This window comes from Polypterus senegalus, chromosome 10 (assembly GCF_016835505.1).
Source record: "Polypterus senegalus isolate Bchr_013 chromosome 10, ASM1683550v1, whole genome shotgun sequence".
NCBI lineage: Eukaryota > Metazoa > Chordata > Cladistia > Polypteriformes > Polypteridae > Polypterus > Polypterus senegalus.
In genome coordinates this window covers 154,278,566-154,296,711 of record NC_053163.1, presented here as the reverse complement: position 1 = coordinate 154,296,711, position 18,146 = coordinate 154,278,566, and positions in this window count along the sequence as shown.

Genomic DNA, 18,146 nt, shown 5'->3' with positions numbered 1-18,146 from the left:
TTGCTTTCGAGGTATTCGTTGTGTTACACGTTTTCGTTCTGTTTGGCTTTGAAATGAACACACAAATACTTTCTAAACTTACACTTTTACTGTAAAACGTCAGTATAAACAACATTTGGAATTAACTTTCGTCAATATCGCATTGAATTTGGATATCGTGTTTGGACTTTCATCGTGACAACGTAACATGTACAGTGGTGTGAAAAACTATTTGCCCCTTCCTGATTTCTTATTCTTTTGCATGTTTGTCACACAAAATATTTCTGATCATCAAACACATTTAACCATTAGTCAAATATAACACAAGTAAACACAAAATGCAGTTTTTAAATGATGGTTTTTATTATTTAGGGAGAAAAAAAATCCAAACCTACATGGCCCTGTGTGAAAAAGTAATTGCCCCTGAACCTAATAACTGGTTGGGCCACCCTTAGCAGCAATAACTGCAATCAAGCGTTTGCGCTAACTTGCAATGAGTCTTTTACAGCGCTCTGGAGGAATTTTGGCTCACTCATCTTTGCAGAATTGTTGTAATTCAGCTTTATTTGAGGGTTTTCTAGCATGAATCGCCTTTTTAAGGTCATGTCATAGCATCTCAATTGGATTCAGGTCAGGACTTTGACTAGGCCACTCCAAAGTCTTCATTTTGTTTTTCTTCAGCCATTCAGAGGTGGATTTGCTGCTGTGTTTTGGGTCATTGTCCTGTTGCAGCACCCAAGATCGCTTCAGCTTGAGTTGACGAACAGATGGCCGGATTTTCTCCTTCAGGATTTTTTGGTAGACAGTAGAATTCATGGTTTCATCTATCACAGCAAGCCTTCCAGGTCCTGAAGCAGCAAAACAATCCCAGACCATCACACTACCACCACCATATTTTACTGTTGGTATGATGTTCTTTTTCTGAAATGCTGTGTTCCTTTTACGCCAGATGTAACGGGACATTTGCCTTCCAAAAAGTTCAACTTTTGTCTCATCAGTCCACAAGGTATTTTCCCAAAAGTCTTGGCAATTATTGAGATGTTTCTTAGCAAAATTGAGACGAGCCCTAATGTTCTTTTTGCTTAACAGTGGTTTGCGTCTTGGAAATCTGCCATGCAGGCCGTTTTTGCCCAGTCTCTTTCTTATGGTGGAGTCGTGAACACTGACCTTAATTGAGGCAAGTGAGGCCTGCAGTTCTTTAGACGTTGTCCTGGGGTCTTTGTGACCTCTCGGATGAGTCGTCTCTGCGCTTTTGGGGTCATTGTGGTCGGCCAGCCACTCCTGGGAAGGTTCACACTGTTCCATGTTTTTGCCATTTGTGGATAATGGCTCTCACTGTGGTTCACTGGAGTCCCAAAGCTTTAGAAATGGCTTTATAACCTTTACCAGACTGATAGATCTCAATGACTTCTGTTCTCATTTGTTCCTGAATTTCTTTGGATCTTGGCATGATGTCTAGCTTTGAGGTGCTTTTGGTCTACTTCTCTGTGTCAGGCAGCTCCTGTTGAAGTGATTTCTTGACTGAAACAGGTGTGGCAGTAATCAGGCCTGGGGGTGGCTACGGAAATTGAACTCAGGTGTGATACACCACAGTTAGGTGATTTTTAACAAGGGGGCAATTACTTTTTCACACAGGGCCATGTAGGTTTGGATTTTTTCTCCCTAAATAATAAAAACCATCATTTAAAAACTGCATTTTGTGTTTACTTGTGTTATATTTGACTAATGGTTAAATGTGTTTGATGATCAGAAACATTTTGTGCGACAAACATGCAAAAGAATAAGAAATCAGGAAGGGGGCAAATAGTTTTTCACAGCACTGTAACTGCCCGTGAGTGAATTTCGTTTCTTTCTCTCTAATAAATAGACTTTTTCAAATGTTTGTCCCTGTGATTTGTTAATTATCTTTGCAAAAGCTATTCTAACAGGAAACTGTAAATGTTTTAATATGAATGGCGTATCAAGATCTCCTTTGGTGTCTAATATCATTAGTGAAGATGTACTACGCTACCTTTCTTGTCGCCTGTTCAAATTTTACGTCAGAATTGTTCGACCAATTTTGAATACAACTAATCTAGTCCTGTTGCATAAACCATCACTCAGAAATAAATTACGATATAACATTACGATTCATCCTTCTGTCAACAGTAATTCATGCGGTGGAAGACCGGACGGTGTTAACGGTTGTAGATATTCTTCATGATATTGTAAGTTGATGTTTTCATCTTCCACACCATCAGCACCAACTGTCTCAGCAGAGTCTACTGATTCTCATTTAACCAGTTTGTCGTGTAACCGATCGACAGTTTTCACGTTAATTCATTTGACTTCATCGTTTCTTGGTGATAGGATTGCCTGAGTACTCATTTCTTCTGTTGGTAACCCTTCAGGATGAAATTCTTCAATAAGATTTGGACATAATACGTCTTCTTTTATTGGGAACTTAAAGTGAGGAAAACATAACAATTTATAAGAGCTGAGAGCACAGGAACTGAGTCCGACAAAAGCATTCACATCAATGAGAGGTGAGAGGACCGCGGGTGTGATTGAATATGGCTGAGAGGAGTGCGGAACTTGAAAAAATCTCATGGCCAAAGTCTCGACAAGTGAGACTTGAAAGAATCTCTTAAAAAAAGTCTCGTCTTGTCGCAGGTTTTTTTTTTCTTATATAATAGAGAGATATCATTGATAATAACAGCAATGGTTTGATGGTCAAGAAGCCCCCCAGTGTTTCTTTAGGACTGAGTCTTTGTAATTTTATGACAGGGTCGGGCGAAGGGCCGATCACCAGTCTAGCCAAGTCTCTCAATCATCCCTCACATGGAGGCCAACTGCCTAGCTGGCAATCATCAGCTTAACAAATGCCATTTTTTGGGGCAGGTGTGAGACCATCGTTTCACACCGGATCTCTATTGGTCTAAAGTTGCCTAAAGCCATTAAGTACCATGACACCCTATTGGCTGTAGGGCCTGGACAGAGAATCTATATATTTGCTTGCTTTACCCCCCTCTCTCTTTCTCTCTCACACCATCATGAAAGGAGCATCTCACACACCATGACCTGAAAAGGACAACACAATGAAGAGCACAACTTGGCAGCCATATTGAGACAGGCATATGCGACCTGTCAGGACACTCGGACTCCTCACTCTGTCTCTCGAGACCCCAATCAGAGCCTCCATTGACTCCGCTTGGACCAAAACTTAACTAGAGATATTTAAAGTAACAGACAAGTCTGTGTGCCGCCTGAAACTACACAGCAGCATTTATCAGATGGTATGGTTGCCAATGTTCACTTGTGCTTTGCTTATTGTTATTATTTTATGACTATTATCAATAATACATTATTTAAAGTTGTAACTTAACTCTTGCTTGTCTTGTGTAATTGCCTAAGGTTTTAGGTGAAGATGGGGAGAAGTTATAAAGTACAATACTTGATAAACAGTGGTAAGTCTGTAAGATTTGAGGCCTACTGACAAAGGCTACGTATTAATAATACGAAAGGGCAAAGTCGAATAATAGAGAGCTCCACCAAGGCACAACAAGGGTTAAACAATGTCACAGCTTTAAGGCTCTGGGGGTGGGAATTCCTCACTGATCCACCGGGTGGCGCTGTATTCCAACACCGCTTCTCTTCCTCCCTCTGCAGACCAGATGACTGACAGCCTCACCACTTCTGATGTCACTTCCGGTGTGTGTGTCGTCCTCCTGGACCCGCCTCTTCCTGCCTGGCCCGTACTTAACCGGAAGTGTCGCCATCTTGGATCGTCTAATTTGAGACTCGCAGCTTCAGAGATGTTCCTTTGGCTCAACAACTTTGTTCTTTTTTTGCCATTACGATGTATACGGGGTCACGGTGTCGCCCCAAATCTTCATCTTTGTCCTCATTTACAGCAGACAACACAGAAGAGAAACAGACGCAGCCCAGTAGAACCGACGGATGCGGGTTTGTTCACAGTGTGACAGTCAAAGCGCAGCGGGTCAGGTGGTCTGTCTGTGGTGGCTCTGAGGCTTGGGGTCTGCACTGGCAATCGGAAGGTTGTCGGTTCGAATCCCGTAAATGCCAATATGGACTCTCGCAGGTCTTCACGGCCAGTGGTCTCAAGTCATTAGGTGAAGAACTACAGTCTGACAGAACTGTTATTTTGAAGAAGAAAAAAAAATCAAGAAATAAAAATTCAAAGTCACAAATTATTAGAAAACCCAAAAGCTCTGCAGTTAAATTATTTTCTAACAACTTTATGACATTCGTCTCTCTTTTTTTTATTTTTTTTTTTATAAATATCATTTGTCACATCGCAGCCACTGGCAGTTTAACCTCATAGGGTCAGCAATTAAAAAAAAGTGGAGAAATTATTAATAAAGAGTTTGAGAAACAGTCGGCCATTATCATTAGTCGGCGTGTGGCCCCCCAGGTGGAAGTCTTTATGGAAGCAGCTTAGGGGTGGCAGGCTGGCAGTGTGTGTGTGTGTGTGTGTGTGTGTGTGTGTGTGGTGAAGGTTCTTCACCCTCGTTGTCTTCTGTTCTACTCCCCCCTCTGCCAGCCCCTTCTGCACACATTACCACCATCCACCAGCAGGGGTCACCGTATCCCCTCTGTCACAGATTACATCCCAGTGGCTCTTCTTCTTCTTCTTCACTCTGCTGCTTCAAACAATTGCTCACCATTGTTATGTCACCTGGTGGTCTCCATTAGCGTACCCCCGTCTTGGCAGTACCCTACCATAGACTCTTTTATCGATTTATTTTTTTTACTCCATTCAGTAGCTAACAGCAGAAAGATGGTGATCATTTTGAGAAGAGGACCCCGTTTATTATACACACAGATGAGCCACAGTGGTCTAAATCCCCCCAAATGAAGGGAATGACATCAGTAGTCTGTGATGGCACATATAAGGGGTCCATGGCAAGGTGCATTGTATAAAATACACAAAAGTGCGCTCAGGCTCTGGGCTGGGGGTCCGCACCACAGGGGGGTCTTTAATCCTGCTTCACATTAAGATGCAACCAGTTCAGCCAGTTATCTCATTGACACTCCGTAGGGCATAATCAGGGCACCTGCGCCCACAAGACATTAGAAGGAGCCTGAGGTGAGTAGATCGGGTTAAAAAGCCAAAAATGTGGGGGAGCAAATGAACATGGTGGAAGGAAGGAAGGAAGGAAGGAAGGAAGGAAGGAAGGAGGGAGGGTGGTCCAAGGTCCCACCAGGGAGTGAGTCAACGGCGCTCCACCTCCAATGGTGGGTTGTCTCCCGTGGAGTATTACAGACGATGGCGGGCGTCCTCCTAGGGAATCAGGTAGATGCCATCTGGGCATATGGAAGATGAAAGTCCAGGTCCGAGTGCCCCGGCGGGTACTGCCTGAGGTGGCTGGGACGAGAGCTGGAGAAGGGGGTCCGCAGCTGTGGGCATCTCAGCACTGAGAAGGGGGGAGCTGGAGAGACAAAGGAGAGAGAAGGATGTGCTGGGCTCGTGTTTGGAGGGGAAATCGGGAGGCCAGTTGGGATGCTGGTGGGCCGGAGGGCGACTGCTGCTACAGAACACACCGTGATGGTGGGCAGTGGTGACGGGCACATGAGGACACATTGAGACGTGTGGTTTTAATGAATGGATCCTGACTCTCTTTTAGCCTTCGTTTCAGCCTTTATTTTAATTATTGAATTCATTAAATAAAAATAATTATAATTAATAATAAATAATTATTATTTATTATTAAATAATAATTTATTTAATTATTGAATTCTAACCTTTGCTAAGATGTCGTTTTTTATTTATGGATCATTTATTTATTTATTAAGAAGCCCTGCACTTTATTTTTTGGAGAATAAGCAGCACTGAGCACTTTGTTATGCCAACCTCTTGCTGTGCTGTGCCCTCATTGCCCGGCTCATCCTCAATCATCACTACTGAAGCGCCGGGTTCAAAGGATGTTATGGCAACTGCTGCCCACCCTGGTCATCACACTGTCTCAGCACAATGGAGCATATGTCCAGGTCAAAAGTGTGCAGTCAATGTGAAGTTAATGTGAATGTGAAGTCCATGAGGGTCTCGACTTTATCTCCATATGTGGTAAAATCACAAAAATGAAATTTAGAAGAGCCTTGATTCATGTTATGAGATATTTGGGTGGGTCGGACATTTACTTACATGAAGCTGAAAGTCAGCTTCACCAGTCTGGAAGGTTCCAGAAGTTGATGTCACGACTTTTAGAGACCTCTGCTTGTCTTACTCAAGTGAATTGCTGGGGCACCCGTGTCGATTTAAAGGCCTACCTTTAGGCCAATGCCTGCTTGTATTTTGGGGAGCAAAATGTTGACCCCACAAGCCCAGTTCCTCCTGAGGAGCAAGTTCTACACAACAGAAGGTACTACAGTATGAGCTTCTGTACAAAATATATAACGATGAAGAGAGCACACGAGAAGGAGGAACAGATCAACTCGGAGGTGTGAGGGACGAACCCCAAACCAACAACAAAAGAACCGGTAAAGCGGGTGGAGGCATCAGGTGTCAAAGTATCAACTACACCCACCATTAAAAGAGATCCTCATCACCGTAGGGAAGACATGAAAAAGCTATAGTGACATTTGCAGGTGACCACCAGGACAAAGAGCTGGCATCTTGGAGGAGTGTTAGAAAACAATCCAGCCAGACTTGCTAATCGTACGGCGCTCTCCACTGAATTCAGGGTTACAGTGAGAAGGCTTAGGGAAGAGACCATCACAGAGGAGGAGCAGTTTGGTTTCATGTCAGGGAGAAGGAACAGCTGATGCAGTCTCTATGCATTGAGAGAACTCATGGAGGAGCATCGAGAAAAACTGGCAGAACTTCAGATGTCGGTCATGGATTTGGAGAAGAGGTCTGAAGGGGCAAGAGAGAGAAACGAGGACCACAGAAGTGTGTGAGGATTATCTAGGAGACGTATGACGGAGTGAGGACTCGGGTTAGAAGCAGTGTTGGGGTAACAGACAAGACCCCAGAAAGGTGGTCTGCACCAGAGGTCTTCTTCAAGTCCAAACCTCTTTGATCTGGTTGTGGATGTGTTGACTTGTGGGATGAAAGACCAATCCCTCCAGTGCTGGTGACATTGTGTAGCACCAGAAAAGAGGAAGTGGAGAAGAAGGTGGAAGAATGGAAGACAAAGGACTGAAGACAAATAGGAAGAAGAAGACAGGATATGTGAGGTTTAATGATGATCAGAATTCATAAGTTAAGCTGCTGGGAGAGCCGTTGAAAAGAGCGGAGGAGTTTAAACATCTGAGATCAGTGGTGGGCCGAGATGGAGAATTAGATGCAGAGACAATCCAGAGAGGAAGAGTGGACGGAACAATTGATAGAAGGTATCGGGAGTGTTGTGTGATCAAAAAATTAAGGTAAAGGTTAAAGGTCGGGTGTTTTAGGGCCAGCAATGATGTATGGAGCTGAGACTTGAGTAGTAAAGGAGGGCAGGAGAAGATGCTGGGTGTGGCAGACATGAGAAGATGGAGATGGATATGTGAAGTTACAAAAAAATGACAGAATAACAACAAAAGTGGGAGAAACATCTGAGAAAGTACAGGACAGTAGACTGAAGTGCTATGGACCTGTGATGAGGAGAGACAATGAAGATGTGGGCAAAAGAATGATGGGAATGGAAGTCCAGGAGTAAAGAAAGTGAGGGAGGCCAAAGTGGAGGTGGATGGATAAAGAAAAAGAAGACCTGAAGGTAAAGGGGCTGACTGGTGAAGAAGAGGTGCAAGGCTGAGCTGATTGGAGAAGGTCCATCTGGGACATCGAACCCCACATAGAAGTGGGAAAAGATGAAGACGAAGAAGAAGAAGGAGCCGATTCACTGATTGCTGGCACAGAGCGCAGTTAGCAACTCCCTGTATAGATGATGTGGAAGAAAATTCTGAATACAGACGCCCTCCACTGGAATGGCACACAAGCAGGAGAAATCGTCAGTCGATATTATTTATCTAAATCTCCAACGAGGTAACAAGTGCAGTACATGTTAGCCACATTCTACAAAGAGAAATTGTATTTATACAATCCATTGATGAGGTCACTACTCAAAAAAAGAAATTCATTACATAATCAGAAAACTTTGAACATGATTGGTTACACCAGAGTGCTAGCGGGACATGGCCGATGTTGATACTTTAGATGACCACAATTTGATCGATAGTCATTTTAAATGTATTATTTTTATTCTTATTTTAGGAGATGTGCGAGTTTCTCCACATACACATTGTTTCTCACGGTTTAAAAGAAAAGAACAATGGCCTATATATATATATATATATATATATATATATATATATATATATATATATATATATATATATATATATATATATATATACATACAGTGGAACCTCGGTTTGAGCATAATTTGTTCGAAACGTGCTCGCAATCCAAAGCACTCGTATATCAAAGTGAATTTCCCCATAAGAAATAATGGAAACTCAGATGATTCGTTCCACAACCCAAAACTATTCATATAAAGATGATTAATACAAAATATAAAGTAAAAATAACTAAAACAAATTAACCTGCACTTTACCTTTGAAAAGAATCATGGCTGGTGTGAGTGAGTTTCTAAACTCATGTGGGATTCCACCCAACGGGACGACATGCGGAAGAGCATCTCAAAGCAATCGCAGGCACCCAGCGCTGTAGCAGTTCAAGTAAGCGCATCCAAAAAGATCGCAGACATGCTATGAGCGCCTGCCGTCGATGGGTCATACAAGGAACATTATACAGTGCATCTGGAAAGTATTCACAGCGCATCACTTTTTCCACATTTTGTTATGTTACAGCCTTATTCTAAAATGGATTAAATTCATTTTTTCCTCAGAATTCTACACACAACACCCCATAATGACAACATGAAAAAGTTTACTTAAGGTTTTGCAAATTTATTAAAAATAAAAAATTGAGAAAGCACGTGTACATAAGTATTCACAGCCTTTGCCATGAAGATCCAAACTGAGCTCAGGTGCATCCTGTTTCCCCTGATCATCCTTGAGATGTTTCTGCAGCTTCATTGGAGTCCACCTGTGGTCAATTCAGTTGATGTGACATGATTTGGAAAGGCACACACCTGTCTATAGAAGGTCCCACAGTTGACAGTTCATGTCAGAGCACAAACCAAACATGAAGTCAAAGGAATTGTCTGTAGATCTCAGAGACAGGATTGTCTTGAGGTCCAAATCTGGGGAAGGTTACAGAAAAATTTCTGCTGCTTTGAAGGTCCCAATGAGCACAGTGGCCTCCATCATCAGTAAGTGGAAGAAGTTCGAAACCACCAGGACTCTTCCTAGAGCTGGCTAGCCATTGTGGACAAAAACTCAGACCTGACAGCAGGTGTGGTTATCAAGCAGCTTTATTTTTCAGAGTCACGGTGAGAAGAGTTTCAGAAAAGCAGACAATCAAATATACATGACAGCGTCAGGGCTCTTCTGAACCCGTCTGTTGGGTGGGGTCCAGTTTTATACCCCTAGAATGCGTAATTTAATATCATTATAAAATGTAACAGTCAACACATTTATTATACACAAACCTTTAGCCCCTTCAACGCCCTTATGCAACTTGATTTCTTGGCTCCTTTTGTTATGGCGTTCAGATGTAAGCTAAGGGACAACGTGATAAGGCAGACTCATGTGTGGAATGCTCAGACCTTGAGTCCTTTGCACAAACATTTTTCTGTTTGCTAAAACAAAGCATGCTATTACATGGTTTTGTAAAGCTTACTTCTCAGACATGAATTAGTACAAGGGAACGAAGAGAACATTCGTCTTCCACATTCCCCCCTTTTTTAGCAAACAAAAATATTTGATCAGGCAGAGATGAGTAGGAAAGGGTAGGAGAGGAGGATGGAGTGGAGTGGGCGGAGGAGTGTGGGGTGGCTGTGCTGATCTGAAGCATTTTTTCTTTGTGTAAAAAATAAGCCTTTGCCATCGAGGCAGTAAAATACTTGGATACAATGTATCTTATCAAGGGAACAATACAGCAAGCTACAAGCAGGAGAACAATTAAAGCAACCGTAAGAGAGATGAAAACTGATTTAAGCCATTGGCCCCAGGACCCAAAAGTGGACATAAACCATTTGTCCCAAGGATTAGAAATGCCAGAATTAGTAGCTAGTTCATGTCAAATCAGCTAAAGCACGGGTGATTGATCCATCAGGAGCTGTATTATTAGGGATATAGGTACAGCATGCATCACCAAACATAGCACAAACGCCTCCTTTCTCAGCCAAGAGCATATCTAAAGCCAATCGATTTTGCCAGGTCATGAGGGATGTTTTATCAAGTTGCTCATGGATACCTTCAACAGCTTCTTTAGTAAAATTTAAGAATCTTTGTTGATTATAATAGAGGTAATTAATCCAATCTACATTTTTGTTTATAGTAACCTGAGGAAAAATAGACTCAAATCTGGCAGCAACTTGGTCCCTTGCCTTGAACTTATCAGGGACTCCACGAGGGACTCGAATGGAATCAAAATACACCCCAGGGCCATGTAGGGAAAACTGGGAAGGGTCCACAGAATGGGGTTGATGATGTCGGCCAAACATGGTCGACACATGGAAGGCAGTTAAAGGGAAAAGTCGGAAAGGCATAACAAATTGTATTAAAGCAGAAGTGCCAGTCCAGTCAGGTGGAAGGATGTCAAGCAATTTAGACCTATGGCACATCCACCAAATATCAGTATTCTGAGTAATCAGAAAAATTGATAATTTGGAAGCTAAAGAGGAAGAATTAATCGGAAAAGTTTGGAAACAAAAAGAGGATGGGATATTACCAACATTTGTGCCACGAGAGGAAGTAAGGTTTCTAAAAAAACAGGTATAAATACCTTCATTAGGCTGGAACATCGGGGAGTCATGGGAAGAGTAGGGGGAAAAGAAGGGAAAGTGTAATGTAATTAGAGTCGATTGGAATAGAGGAAGAGATAAAAAGGGCAAGTAGGCAAGGAAGGCCAGTAGGATCAGATATGTTAGAAAGAGGAAAAGGGACAGTGGCCAAATGTGGCCTAGCTATAGCACATGCATAGCAATCAGATTGATTCACTTGTCTAGCCGAATATCATACCCATTGCAGCCAACGGTTCTGATCCCCATACCCAATTTCAATAGAAAAAGTGGAAGAAGAGGTGGAAATATTCATGACCTTGACAGGGGGCGGGTTTGGACCAGGGGTAGGAGAGAGGTGTGTGTGTGGGGAAATGGGAGGTGTTAGTAACAGGGTTCTCAACCTTAATTTGAAATCTCCCTAGAGGATCTATTCCAGATACACATGCCCCTAAAATACAGGTTCCTGAATCATGTAAAGAAGGGTTCTTCAGAGTAATGATCAAAGGGTTACAATGGTATTCGGCACATTCATGAGGGGCATGTCCTTTTATAATAGAAGAACGATATTTCAGACCATACTTCTGGGCCTTATAGGGTTGATAAACCCCAGTCATCAGTTCCAGTATTAGCCAAAACCCAGTCCCACATGTCACAGTTACTTCTGAATCCAGAGTTTGTAACAGTTACACACACATTTGTCAGACCAGTTCCACTGGATTTGTCGATCAGTCCCACAGTCAATAATAGAACAGAAATCCACCTGAACTGATGTGGTGATTCCGAAAGGAAAAGTCAAGGTGACCAGAGCAGTCGACAAGGGGATGGAAAGACATAGTAGGACCACAATCAAGGGTGCCATCTTTTGCAATGTGAGATGTGAATCCAAGCAGGCAGTCCCTCAACTTTAACAGCATGTGGTGTCTACAGCAGAACTTGGAACGGTCCTCTCCACGAGGGTGATGCCAATGTTTCCTTCGAGTATCTCTAGCCAGAATCCAGGTTCCTAATGGAATCGGGAGTCCTTTGATGGAGGACTAGTTCTCCAGGCCTGATTCACCTGCTCGTGGACTTCCTTCAGAGAAGCTCGGAGACCTGTAAGACTGGAAAGAAGATCATTGTCCACAGTATGCAGTGTAACATTACCTATGACCATGCCGACTGGCATGGTCCATCCGGTCAGAATTTCGAATGGCGACAGCCCTAACTGCCAATGTGTTCTTCCCCTTAATCCCATCAAGGCCAGAGGCAGAGCATCAGGCCAAGTTAAATTTGTTTGCTCACAGATTTTAGCCAATTTAGATTGCAAGGTACCATTGCATCGTTCCACAATACCTCCACTCTGGGGTGGTATTTGCAATAATGATGCACATTTATCTGGAGCCAGGTGGTTAATTCATTTATAATGGAATTTAGTGGGTGCCATTATCAGTTTGTAATTTCTGTGGTATTCCCCATCTAGGAATGATTTCCTTTATCAAAGCTTTTGCCACAGGTTTGGCATCTGCATGTTTGGAAGGGAAAGCTTCCACCCATCGGAGAACACATCAACAATTACTTAACAGTATCGGTACCCCTTTGATGGTGTTAATTCAATGAAGTCCATTTGAAGGTGTTCAAATGGACCCATTAGGTTAGGTGTAATGGCGGGACTTACCTGGGTGCCCTTTCCTACATTAAACTTTTGACATAATGCACAGCACCTGCAGAACTGCTCTGCATATGTAGAGAAACCTACAGCTTCCCAATATTTTTCAACATCTTGAACCATGGCGTCTTTTCCAGCATGGTCTAGGCCATGGGCGATTTTTTCCATACCTGGGAAAGAAGCTTTTGGGAGGAAAGGTTTGTTAGTTTGCTTATGGGTCCAGACTCCATCAGAGAGGGACCCTTCTTTGGACCATTTTCTCTTCTCTGTGTCCGTGGCTGCATTCTGTAAAGAAATAATTTGATTATCAGTGTCCTGGTCATTTCTCTGTTGGAATAAAAGATTGGTGTGTTATTATACGCAGCCCGTTTAGCAAAATGATCAGCTAATTTGTTTCCTTTGCTGACAGGATCCTGTTTTCCTGTGTGAGCTTGACATTTAATGATCGCTAGCTTTGATGGTTTGTTATGGCCTCTAAGAGGGATTCTTTTAGTTTTTATGTTGAATGGGCTTGCCAGTACTGGTCTTGAATCCCTGAGTTTCCATAATGCCCCATGATCATGGCAGACTCCAAAAGCATATCTAGAATCAGTATAGATAGTTACAATTTTTCCCTCTGACAACTGACAAGCTCGGGTGAGAGCTATCAACTCAGCTGCCTGCGCTTAAACTTGAAGAAATTCGGTTTGCTTCCAGCAGGTGGTCACCTTTGACCACTGCATAGCTGGTTGAAGGTGTTCCATTTTCCAATCATAAAGAACATCCATCCACAAAAATTATCTCTCCTGTTCCTAAGGGTGTTTCCTGTAGGTCTGGTCTAGGTTTTATAACCTTAGTTATTTTATCATGACAGTTGTGTCCCCTTGATTTTCAGTTGGAAGCAATGTAGCTGGATTTAAGGTGGAGCACCTTTCTATGGTAACGTTTGACAATGTACAGAGTATATTTTGGTAGTGTATTTCCCTAGCAGTAGTGAGATGTGAGGTTTTAGCCTGTACTAAAATGGAGTGTACGGCGTGAGGCACTTTTACCACTAGGGGGCTCATGAGCACTATATCTGTACTGGCTAGCACGGCCTCTGTTGTGGCTGCTACAGCTCTGAGACAGGTTGGAGTCCCACAGCCACTGGATCCAATTTTTCAAAAATAGGCTAAGCCTTTGTTTTTCTCCATGGAGTTGTGTAAAAATGCATTCATATATCCCCTTTTCGTCCACAAACAGAGTGAATGGACGAGATAGTCAACAGTCCCAACGCATGCAAACAGTAGGGCATTTTTTTTTTTTTAGTCACATAGAGCCTTCCCAGCTTGATCTTTCCATGCCACCTGACCAGAAAGGGGGAGATCAGGGGTGACCGCTAAAGTTTGCAAAAGCTGTGCTCTTTCATTGAAGTTTAAAATCCATTGCCGGCAGTATCCTATAATGCCTAATACAGACACAACCTGTTGCTTTGTAACATGTCTTGGTCTAGGAAGATTTTGAATGGTGTTTATACGGTCGCTAGAGAGAGAGAGAGCTCTCGTTTCACAAGAAATGTCATGACCTGAATATTTCACAGTTGTTTGAATTAACTGCAGTTTTGTTTTAGAAACTTTGTGGCCATTTTCTGCTAAATAATAACAATTGCTGAGTATCCGTGCACAATCTGCTTCGTAGTACTACACAACATTCCACATACTGTATCAATACACTGTCTTTTTCCAGCCAAAAGCCTTTTAAATTTTGAGCAAGAGCTTATCCAATACACAAGGGCTACAATATATCCCTGAGGCATAACGGTCCATGTCCAACGGCGGTTTTGGAAAGTAAAGGCAAACCAGAATTGAGAGTCGGGTGCAAAGGAATACAAAATAAGCATTAGCAAAGTCAATAACAGAGAAATAACAGGCGGACGAGGGTATCGTAGAAAGAATAGTGGAAGGATTAGTAACAATAGGTGCCCTAGGAAAAACTGCAGAATTTACGTGTCGAAGATCTTAAACAAAAACGCCATGAACCGTCAGCCTTTTAAACAGGTAAAACGGGGGAGTTGACTGGAGAGTATTTAATTTGAATGATTGCTCCACGTTTCACGAGATCGGAATGTACGGCGGAGATGCCAGCCTCTGCTGCTGGAGACAGAGGATACTGGGAGCGATGCGGGCGGAAGGAGGATTTTGGGTAAATCACCAGTGGCTCACAGTGTGCTATCCTTCCATAATCATTTTCCCCTGGGACCAAAGTGCATCGGGAAGTGAGGAAAGCCAAGTGGAAGGCGGTTTGCAATGAAAATCAGAAAGGGAAAGACGGCACAATGCATGATGTACTAAAAATCATTTTGAAGCACAAACTTTAGTTATCAAATGATCTGAGGTATCAAAGATACCGAAGCAACATGTAGCCAGTCCGTCCTATTGAAACATTGTTCCACCCAATCCCCAATTTCAACTCAGTGAACGGTGCTATAATTGGCTAAAGAAAAACATGGGGAACCGAACCTCCAAATAGAAAACGCTTTGGAATATGTGAAGTGCACTGACAGCAGCAGCTGTGTTGCATGAGAAAAAAATGCAAGGGATATGGAGGGTCTCTGGGCTATACCTGAAGAGAAAAGATTCTAACCAAGGTGTGTCCACTTCAGAAGGGAAGTACTGGGCAGTGCAGTGGAGGGTGTTGGGGACTTGCAAGTGGGGAAAAGAATATAAGAGTGTAGGGCTTTAGAAGAATGGTGTGTGAGGAGATGTTCAGGGTCCAGGCTGCAAAAGAGGGCTTAGTGTGGGGGGAGGTTTGGCACAGGAATTTAGGAATAGAATAGTGAAACCCTCGTTTGGTTAGAGAAATAGAGAGGGAGAGCGTAGTCATCATCCCTTCCTGAACAGATTAACAGGGCAGAGCTGATTTAACAAAAACGTGCATCAAAGTGGAACCACTGGAATGAAGCTGAACTCGAAGAGGTTTAGACACCAGTAAAAAATGTGGTTGTCCAGAAGCACTAAGAACAGTCAGTGTATCGTTCGAGGCAGATTAGAAAAGCAGTTTCAGTGCCATTCAGCAAAGTCAATAAAGGATCTGTGTCCCATGGCAAGTGAGCAAAGGCAACTGAAAAGAGTGGCTGGGGTCCCTGTGAAAGGAATATCCTCAGGTTCAGGTAAGGAAGGCGGGGAGGAAGCTGATGTGGGCAATTGCTGCAGAAGTGTCCCATCGTAACAGGCAAGATGTGTAGGTGCTTGATCTGAGGGGAGAGGCGGCTGAGCAGACGAAGAATTCGGATTAGGAAGTAAAATCCACGACCTCTCCCCCAGCTTTGCCCCCTGTTCTCGGGAAAATCCACGTCTTTCACGTCCTCTCCCCCTGCCTGAGCTCTACCTGCATAATAATTCATTTGTGCCGATTAACTTGGTCTGAGTGTCTGACTCTTTTGTTTAGTCTGTCGTTCAGCATGCTCCGCGTGTCTTTTTTTTTTAACTTCATCAAAAGTGGCACTTTCCCATCCAAATACAGGACGTGCGTACTTTATTTTGAATATCACTTCTGAGTCCTGACAGAAAAGGAGGAACTCCTGCCTTGTTACGGTCGTCTGGGCTGTCTAAGCCAGAATGGTTTGTCAACAAGTCCTGAATGCGGTGTGCCCATTCATCTACTGTCTCATCTTTCTTTTGTTTGGCAGCTGAAAAGGTATCAGTCGGTGCCCTTTTTATATTTTGCAGCTATTGCAGTTTTCACAGATTCCCATTTGGCAAGGAAAGGACCCTCATTATTTTGTCCACGAGGCAATGCCTCATTCCAATGCCACTGTACTCCATTATGCTGCCCATAATTGACAGTAGCCCAAATGGTGCCCATCTTTCTGCGTAGCACTTGGGTCCACTCGGCCGCACTGGGTTATATATGTTGTCTAGTTGCTGCACCTGTTCCACAAACTTCAACCCACCGATTACCTTACGATCAGGCAATTCGGACACTACGTCTTTCAGCTCTTGAATATCCAGTTACGATGTATCATTACAGTAGTGGGGTTATCGTTTCCTGGGGGCAGTGTGGGATCGTGTCGGGGGACAGGAACCTCAATTAAAGGGCATGAAAATGTGGGTGCTAAAGGTTTAGGGGACTTAAACGGGTAAGGTTTTCAGGGGTCTTATCTCTGAGGGTTTTGGTTCTAGCACGTTGTGAAATGGAGGGCTTTTTGTGTAAGTTAGAAAAGCCTCCCATAGCCCCTAACAAGTGGCCGTCAGTCTCATCATCAGGATCTGTAAGTGAGGAGGGGTCACATTGATATTGTTCATCAAAGAAATCATCAGTAACTGGGGCATCGGTAACCACAGGAGCCGTTGGGGCAATGAGTGAATGTGGCAGTGGGGGAGCACTGGATATAAAAGGTTTTTTTTTTTATCACTCCTTCTCCTGCTTCCTTCAGACTGGGGTCCCGTATCAGCCTACACTTTCTGTAAAGCTATAAGCAGCTGTTCTTTTCCTTTCTATTCTTAAGTTCAGCAACTTAAAGCTCATTCCGTTTTTGTGCCGCTTCCAACGTACGGTCTTTAATAACCAATTCCCATCTGTCATAAATATCCATCCGATAAGGACCTCCATTACAACAACCCTGTGTATTTCTGCACAGTATTTTTCTAATTCATATCTCCAGTTCCTTCCACTGGCCATCTACCTCCACTGTCCTTATTCCACCTCCTACATGTTTTTTAATCCTGTCGTCTTTTCAATGAGCTTTCTAGGGAACCCGCCTTTCGATCCCGACAGCGCACTAGGAGCCTGGCGATCCCCCGAAAATAATCCTTCTAACGTTAGGTTTTAGGACTCTTGGGGGACTGTTTGACTGGCTACTGATTGTTTTTCCCATAGTGAGTGGCAGGATCTCAGCAGAAAGTGACTCAGCCCTCGATAAACCCCGTTCCACCCGCCGTCCGCTCCTATTCCCGGATTACAGCTTCAGGTGACTTCGTGTCCGTTATTTGCATCAGCAGAATCCTACATCAATACGCCCCGTGGAGTCCAGGATATGGAGGTTTTACCCGATCCCTTCATCAGACGGTTTGTATGCGTCAATCTGCCAGGGTATTGTCTCCGTCACCTTAGCAACCCGTTGAAACAAGAGTATGACCAGACAGCAGATGAAAACTCGACCTCCCGTTTATTTAGACACACATTCTCTAAATAGCCCTTTCACCCCGTTCCTCAAATTATTATAGGAGCGTGCCACTCGCCTTTTCTAATCCTTTCCACAGGGGTGACTAGCTAACATTCACACTGTGCCGTTTTCCGTAGGGTCCCAAGTCACTTTCCGTGAGCCCTTAGAACACTCCTATGTATTTTCCATACAGTATGCTTTCTTATTCTTTATTTTGCATATGCTTTTTATTCCTTTTCCTTCTATATTCATATTACTTCCAGCACACCAGTCAAACTAACAGGAATCCCCCGATCTACTCACCGTGACTCCATCCACCTGCATGGAAATGCCCGTCAAGTCGTGCCTCGTAATGGCTAGGAGGAGGTCAGGGACTCCCCACGCAGGAAACGCCCAAGGCAGGCCAATCCTACATTTACGAAGCTGGACCCGATCCGGCCGGAATCGGCTCCACCACGGTCCTCTGGACGATCCTGCACGAGGAGCCGTCTGCCGTCTCCTGCCCCACGTTGGGTGCCAAAACTGTGGACGAAATCTCAGACCCGACAGCAGGTGCGGTTATAAA